We start from the raw sequence: 7,472 nt of genomic DNA on the forward strand, positions 1-7,472 counted from the left end.
AAAAGAAGTGAGACTCAATCCAGCTAAGCAATATAGACAAGTCTTTTAGATTCCACCTCCTCCAGTCTTCCAATTTCACAATTCACCTCACTAGCATGGTGTGAAAACATTCAAACACAGAACCGCTCACTAGTCACATTTTCTAAATTGTCCTTAAAGCTTTCTCCTCTTACTTTTGGGATCCTGTTCTTCTTTGACCTTTTTTAGCTTCCTTGATTTCCAATTTCCAAACCCTGACAGTAGCTCAGAGGCAATTCTAGAGGTTCTTGATCCCTCAGGGAAACCTCTTTCAATTTCAATTGAAATGAAGGCAGAAAGTTTGTTTCTTTATTGATTGTTTCCCCCTAGACCATGTTGAAGATCCTGCTTGAAGCAGTGGGGAACATTCTCTAGTTTGTCTGCCAGAGATGGTCTTCCTCTCTCTCAGATGTAAAAGTAAGACTTGGAAAAGACCTTCACATTTTTTCCAGCCACTGAGTGGACTTTTATTTATAGACAATAGAGATGGCCATCACCAGCATTTTCAAGGAACTCCCACACAGTGAGATGCATCATGCACAGTTTTTCCTTTTTAGAGAAAATCCGAAGTTGTGATGCTGTACTTAAAAGCACGGTGTCATGGTCCAGGTATGAGGCTTAATGCAACGTGTGAGTCTATCACTTAACTGTGCACACTTGGACTAGTTACATAACCTTTCTGGCTCTCAGAATATTTCTTTTTGTTGGGGACTGTATTACCAAATTCATAGGGTTTAGAAACCAATAATATATGTGGAGTGAAGAGGAGACTGCTTTACACATAATATTGCCCATGCTCAATAAAGAGCAGCTGTTAGACTGCAAACTGGTTTTGGAGGGGTAGGAGGTCCTATTGATTCAAGTCTAATGAAATCAGACCTGTGTTCAGTTTTTCATCTTTAGGTTAAATCCAAATACCTTATTAATATAACAAGCACATATTTCTCTCATGGCTTTCTAACAGCATTTAATATATTCTATCTAATTATATTCTCAATTATCATTCATGTGAGGATGAATATCCTGATGTAATTTTGAACATTCCCATCCTGGTGGTTTATATTTAAAAGTGGAATTTTCAGAAGACATATGAAGAATACTGTTGTAGGAGCATGATAATTCAACTGGTATTTACCATTCATATTTATTGATATAATATTGCACTAATATTTTCATACTAAATGCCCAGCAAAGGCACATAGCAGTTCATTAAGGGTAGGAAAGAGTGTCTCCCTCAAGTCACAGAGAGGAACCTTCTAATTTTAAATAGGTTCACTTAATTTTCCCCAAGTGCATTTGATGTCATACGGAGCCTCAGATTTCTTCTTCAGAACTGATCAGGAATAGTTACATGGCTGAACTGAAGATGCTTTAGTGCTAGTGGTCGTGGCTTTGCTTCTTGCTTAAAATGAACTAAATCGCTGGGGCAATAGAAAACAGAAGGTTCAGACATCCCTCAGGAAGGACATAGGTGGACATAGAGAAAGGTTATTTTTTTCAAATTCCAGGAGCAGTAAGGGTGTACAAGTTGAGACATTTAGGGACATCAGGAGAGGATTATGGAGAGGAGAGAAAGGGCTCTGAAACCTGAAGGGAACCTTTTTTAAATACTCCAAAAGGAACACAATTAGCTAGATAGGGAATAAATCTTAAGTGCTAAACTAAAGCATACACTGGATTTAAGGATACTAACTAGGAGAGTAGTTTGAATGTGGTTTTTAATCTATTCCTTCGATTTTTAATAATTATATTTACTAAAAATATATGTGCAAATGTGACATATGTGACTGATATGACATATAGGTACATATAAATGCATCTAAAATTCACTGCTTGAAATATAATTACAAATTACTACTTATGGCAACATTAATACTAATTTTTCATTAGGTTCAAATATTATATGCACTTTAAAGTTGAGACAGGAATTTCTAATGTTTTTGGAACAACTGATGCTCGTGTCAGGTGGCTGAGAAAATGAATGAGAAAGAAACAGTAGGCCCTGTGAGGCTGCGAGGTCAAATTCCAAAGGCCACAACCCTACAGGGTGGCCTAAAATACACAGCCCATGGCAGGGAGGTGTACTGGGCAATGTGGTGCAGATCCAGTGTATTAAAATACATGGCTATGAAGAAACAAAAGACCTTGGAATCTTCTAGGAAAAATATGAACAGAATCAACTGCTTCCTATAGGAGTGCATGAACTTCAAATTGTTTTCAAAGTGAGTATAAAGACTGGGAAGGGCTGGGCCCATGATATGACTATTCATGGAAGATTTATACTAGTTTATGATTTTTAGTGTAAGATTCTATGTATGTTAGCATATTAGTTAGGCTTATGAAAATTAAGTACACTGGATATAGTAAAATTATAGTCAGAACCCATCTCCTTTGTTTTTAACTATTCAGATAGAGGATAATATGGTGTTGTGGATTTTAAAGTTGATTGTTTTTGGTTTGGGGAATGATGCTCAACCCACAGAGCTATACCAGTCAGGGCTTAGGCTTGATTCTTAAGGTTAACTCTACATACCGAAAGTAAGTCTATCTCTGTTCAAGAACATAAAATTATATTAGAATGTCTGTGCAAAGAAGCAGAATTATTACAAGATTTTTTCTCTCTTAAAATATTGTACACATGCCTCATTGTCTATGTGCTCATATTATTTAGTATTCACAGGATCTTAATTTGTAGTACTCTGATTTGCATAAATATCTTCCTATTTTTGAACATTTTATATATGTATATAAAGTGTTACTGTTATGAAAAACATGCATCATCTTCCATGAGATATCTCACACTACTGCATTTCACCTTTAGAAAAATTTTTAGGATTGGATTCTTAAAAAAGGAATAGTAACATGTTTACAATCCTGAAAATATCTGTTAAAATATTTCTGAAAGGATTATGTGAAATCAAGTAGTTTGATTGTAATTTTAGAATTAATATAGTTTCCCCCCTTTCTATTGAATTGACTGGGGTGACACAGGCTAACAAAATCATACAACTTTCAAGCACACAATTCAACAACACATCATGTGTACATTGTATTGTGTGTTTGGCACCCCAAGTCTAGTTTGTGTCTTTCACCATTGATCCCGCCATATCCTCCTCCTCCATGGCCCCCACTTTCCCTCTACCTGACAATCACCACATTATTGTGTGTGACCATGAGCGTTTTGTCTTTTGTTTTTCCTGTTTGCTCAGTCTCCTCACTTCTTCCACCTAGCAGCCCTCACCCTCAACAGTTGTCAGCCTGTTCTCTCTATCTATGTGAGTCTGTCTCTATTTTGTTTGTTTGTTCATTTTGCTCATTAGAGTCTACATGTGAGTGGAATCATATGGTACTTGTCTTTCTCCGACTGGTTTACTTCACTCAGAGTAATGCTCTTCAGGTCCATCCATACTGTTGCAAAGGGTAAGCTTTTCTGCTCTTTTATATCCCAGCAGCATTCCATTGTGTAAATGTACCTTTAGTGAGGGTGAGGATGTGGAGAAAAAAGAACCCTGGTGCACTGTTGGTGGGAATGCAGACTGGTGCAAGCACTGTGGAAAACGAAATGGAGATACTTCAAAAAATCAGTAATGGCAATTGCCTTATGACTCAGTGATTCTACTGCTGGGAATTAATCTGAATAAACCCAAAACACTACTTTGAAAGAATATATGCTCACTATGTTCATTGCTGACAAGCTGGTAACTGCTGGATCATACATTGGTATCATTTACTTTTTAATAAATGGTTGTTGACTGATCCAATCACCTTATATTGTTTGCCTTATATTCTTGTTTCCTGGGTGGAAATTTGTAGCTGAATATGATGTTCACAGTGCAGCTTTGTCTAAGAATGGCTATACAAACCTTGGGAATGTAATTGAAATGGTTATTTTAATGTAAGCATAACGATATATTACCATAAACAATTATGTCTTTACTGTAAATTGTCTTTTGTTAGCTCTGAATGGTTTTCACAAAGATCAGGTTACTTTTAATTCTCACAGTAAGCCTGATTATTACTTTATATACCAATTTAACAAACAGATTATATGTATCTGTACACACACATTTGGGACATAAATTTAGGTTGTATGTGCTGGTGAGGACACAACCATTCTTGAAAAGTGATGTGTAGCTATGGAAAATAGTCAATAGTTGGAGTACTTATCTGGATAACTCATGAGTAATGTGGCTGTCCTGCTAAGTGAGGGAATAGTTACTACAATTTTCCATGGCACTTACGGTATCCAAATTTTGCATTTTGCCAATTGGACACTCACCTTAATCCTGTGGGATGAGCAGGTAGGTTATACATGTACATACTTAGTTTGCAATAAAGTCACATAAATGACAAGTGGTACAATGTCAGATTGGGCCATATAGTATAAATAATTAGCAAATATGTAAATAAGTCTCAAGACTCTAGCCAAACTCAACATATTGTTTCTATTTCTTACCTATGTGGTTGTTGCCAATTTCTATGTGTAGTAATTGTCGTTTTACTTTCTGAATCTACATCCCTTGCTCTGTGTCATCCTTCAAGGATGAGCAAAGGACTCAGAAGACTTTGATTTCCACAGGTGCATGAAGAGAGCAGAAGGGCCAGCTCTGCTGCTTTGTCTCTTGATGCATTAGGAATACTTAAGTGTTGTAGCTGGGAGTCTGTGTTTAAATTCCAGACCCAGCATGTGACTTGACGTTTTCTGTTTTAGCATAGATTATCTTCCAGGAAAATAAGGATAATAAGATCTAACATGGACTGTTTCCTCGGACTATTTCTTCAACAGCTACTTTCTTTACGTTAGTTCACTTGGTCATGCTGACAATACCCTTAAGTAGGTAGGTATTATAATTTTTAATAAACACCCATTCTTATTTTAAATAATGAATGAAGAAAGATCTCAAATTAGCATGTCCATACTTGTTACATGTTAGTGTAGAGCTAGGTGTCTTTTAATAGAGCTTTCTTCTTTTCTAGGGAATGAATGAATTCATCTTGTGTTGTTTCATGTTTTTTTGTAATGAATTTATTGGGGTGACATCGGTTAACAACATTATATAGACATCGAGTGTACAATTCTATAATACATCACCTGTATATTGTATTTTGTGTTCACCATCCGAAGGCAAGCCTCCTTCTATCACCATTTATTCACCCTTTAAACTTTTCTACATACCCCTAGGCCCACCTCTCCTTTTCTGTGGTGAACAGCACACTATTGTCTGTGTCCAGGTGTTGTTTTTCTTAATCCTTTTACCTTTTCAACCATCCACTAACCCACCTACTCTCTGATAGCTGGTAGTCTCCTTTCTGTATTCATCTTAAAGGCCCAGTTCAGCTCAGTTTTTAAAAAAATGGAGAAGTAGCAATGATTTTCAAATGACTCTTAAACTAGGGGCTATTTCTTCTTCTCTTTGTAGATGAGGTCATCTCATGATAAGTGATGGTTTGTGAGTCAGCACATTCTCATTCCATACTGATAGCAGCAGTGACCAATAAAGTATAAGTTATCTGTCTTCAATGTGGATGTGACTTCAGAATCCTCCTCAATAATCCACTCCTGGAAAAGTGATATGCTTTTGCAATCGAGATAAAAGCTATGTCTTTTCCTACTATATATGAATAATTTTCCTACATGTAAGCTGTTGTCACTTTAAAGTATTGAATAATTTATTTCCTCCTGACTTCTGCCAGGACTCTCGCTAAAGCCTTCAACAAATTTCTAATTTTCTGTTCTCCTTTACAACAGAAGCATGTAATCAGTTTTTCAAATGGGTGCACCAACTGGTCAATGACTGTGATAAAATGGTATCACAAACTGGTCACAGGTGATTTTTTCTTTTCCTCATAATTGCAGATTTTATATGCTTACTCTGGTGGCATTTAGCTTTTTCTTGGAAACCATGCAAAACCTCAGCTTTGTGACTGAGTTCATCTTCTTGGGGCTTTCACAGAATCCGAACGTGCAGAAAATAGTATTTGTTATACTTTTGTTGACCTACATGGCGATTCTCGTGGGCAACTTGCTAATTGTGTTGACCATCACCAGCAGCCCAGCACTCCTGGGCTCCTCCATGTACTTCTTCTTGGCTTTCTTGTCCCTCTTGGATGCCTGCTTCTCCACTGTAATTGCCCCGAAGATGATTGTAGACTCTCTGATTAAGAGGAAGACCATCTCCTTTGAAGGCTGCATGACACAGATCTTTGCTGCACACTTCTTTGCTGGAGCGGAGGTGATTGTCCTCACAGTCATGGCCTATGATCGCTATGTGGCCATCTGCAAGCCCTTGCATTACTTCTATCATGAACTGGAGGCTCTGTGGCATTCTGATGGTGGTGGCCTGGATAGGGGGCTTCCTGCATTCCACAATACAAATTCTCTTTGTTTTACAGCTGCCCTTCTGTGGCCCCAATGTCATCGATCATTTTGTATGTGACTTGTACCCATTACTAGAGCTAGCATGCACTGACGCTCATGTCTTTGGGCTTTTGGTGGTGGCCAACAGTGGGTTAATGTGCATCATAATCTTCTCTTTGTTGCTTACCTCCTATGGTATCATCTTGTTTTCTCTGAGAACCTACAGTACTGAAGGGCAGTGGAAGGCTCTCTCTACTTGTGGATCTCACATTGCTGTTGTGGTTTTGTTCTTTGTCCCCTGCATAGTCACATATGCCCGACCTCCATCCACTTTCTCCTTTGACAAAATGGTGACAATATTTTCCACCACCCTAACACCCTTGCTCAATCCTTTGATTTACACCATCAGGAATAAGGAAGTGAAAAATGCCATGAGAAATGTGTGGAGAAGAATAATTTTAGTTTGTCATGAAAAATGAGACTGATTTGATGGAGTCTATATTCAGTGTGTGTTCTAAGACATGATGGAGCTGCAGAACTTAGTTCCTGCAATGAAGAGTTATAGAGTCAAGGGACCCCAAGTTTTTCTTGGCTTTAGCACTCTCAAAAACATATCTGCTCCTCAAGAGGCAAATAAAGAATAGATTGCTTTGAGGTCAGATTGCAGAAGTTTCTGTCTTGTGGGACCCCTCACTTGAAGACATTTACAATGAGAATAGGATAGGGCTGTTCTTTTTTCACATCTGGCTATTCAAGGTTGTCAAAAACCCTTACTAATGACTGTATCCTCTTTCTGGTTTTGGAGCAGTGATATTGCAGTAGGTCATGGAGACAGAAGTTTTATTCTGTAATGAAATCTTGCATGAAACTGTTCTCCCTAATATTTTTTTCTTTTACTCCCTCCCCTATCTCTCTTTCTGCATGCTATCCTCTGACTCTTCTTTCCTTGGGTGACCTCACTTTCAATCTCCTCTCTCTTGCTCTCATTTCACTCAATCTCTACTCCTGCCTCTTCTACACTCTTATTTATTTAGATATCTATTTTCTACTTTGATATTTTCTTCACCATGCAGCATACAGAACTTGATTCTGAAGT

At 37.7% G+C, this 7,472-nt stretch overlaps 1 pseudogene; it reads left to right on the forward strand.

Moving 5' to 3' along the window:
• The first annotated feature begins 5,882 nt into the window (after positions 1–5,882).
• Positions 5,883–6,855, forward strand: LOC118994484 (olfactory receptor 4C15-like; annotated as a pseudogene).
• The last annotated feature ends 617 nt before the right edge of the window (positions 6,856–7,472 follow it).

This window comes from Sturnira hondurensis, unplaced genomic scaffold (genome assembly GCF_014824575.4).
Source record: "Sturnira hondurensis isolate 20B ecotype Veracruz unplaced genomic scaffold, ASM1482457v3 Scaffold0009384, whole genome shotgun sequence".
Lineage (NCBI taxonomy): Eukaryota > Metazoa > Chordata > Mammalia > Chiroptera > Phyllostomidae > Sturnira > Sturnira hondurensis.